Here is a 1,124-nt window from a genome sequence, read left to right on the forward strand (position 1 = left end):
CAAGCGTGGGTGTTGTGTGTGGTGGACCTGCCTAGCTAGTGCTAGCACAAGCGTGGGTGTTGTGTGTGGTGACCTGCCTAGCTACCTGCCTAGCTAGTGCTAGCACAAGCGTGGGTGTTGTGTGTGGTGGACCTGCCTAGCTAGTGCTAGCACAAGCGTGGGTGTTGTGTGTGGTGGACCTGCCTAGCTAGTGCTAGCACAAGCGTGGGTGTTGTGTGTGGTGGACCTGCCTAGCTAGTGCTAGCACAAGCGTGGGTGTTGTGTGTGGTGGACCTGCCTAGCTAGTGCTAGCACAAGCGTGGGTGTTGTGTGTGGTGGACCTGCCTAGCTAGTGCTAGCACAAGCGTGGGTGTTGTGTGTGGTGGACCTGCCTAGCTAGTGCTAGCACAAGCGTGGGTGTTGTGTGTGGTGGACCTGCCTAGCTAGTGCTAGCACAAGCGTGGGTGTTGTGTGTGGTGGACCTGCCTAGCTAGTGCTAGCACAAGCGTGGGTGTTGTGTGTGGTGGACCTGCCTAGCTAGTGCTAGCACAAGCGTGGGTGTTGTGTGTGGTGGACCTGCCTAGCTAGTGCTAGCACAAGCGTGGGTGTTGTGTGTGGTGGACCTGCCTAGCTAGTGCTAGCACAAGCGTGGGTGTTGTGTGTGGTGGACCTGCCTAGCTAGTGCTAGCACAAGCGTGGGTGTTGTGTGTGGTGGACCTGCCTAGCTAGTGCTAGCACAAGCGTGGGTGTTGTGTGTGGTGGACCTGCCTAGCTAGTGCTAGCACAAGCGTGGGTGTTGTGTGTGGTGGACCTGCCTAGCTAGTGCTAGCACAAGCGTGGGTGTTGTGTGTGGTGGACCTGCCTAGCTAGTGCTAGCACAAGCGTGGGTGTTGTGTGTGGTGGACCTGCCTAGCTAGTGCTAGCACAAGCGTGGGTGTTGTGTGTGGTGGACCTGCCTAGCTAGTGCTAGCACAAGCGTGGGTGTTGTGTGTGGTGGACCTGCCTAGCTAGTGCTAGCACAAGCGTGGGTGTTGTGTGTGGTGGACCTGCCTAGCTAGTGCTAGCACAAGCGTGGGTGTTGTGTGTGGTGGACCTGCCTAGCTAGTGCTAGCACAAGCGTGGGTGTTGTGTGTGGTGGACCTGCC

This window comes from Cherax quadricarinatus, chromosome 78 (genome assembly GCF_038502225.1).
Source record: "Cherax quadricarinatus isolate ZL_2023a chromosome 78, ASM3850222v1, whole genome shotgun sequence".
Classification (NCBI taxonomy): Eukaryota; Metazoa; Arthropoda; class Malacostraca; order Decapoda; family Parastacidae; genus Cherax; species Cherax quadricarinatus.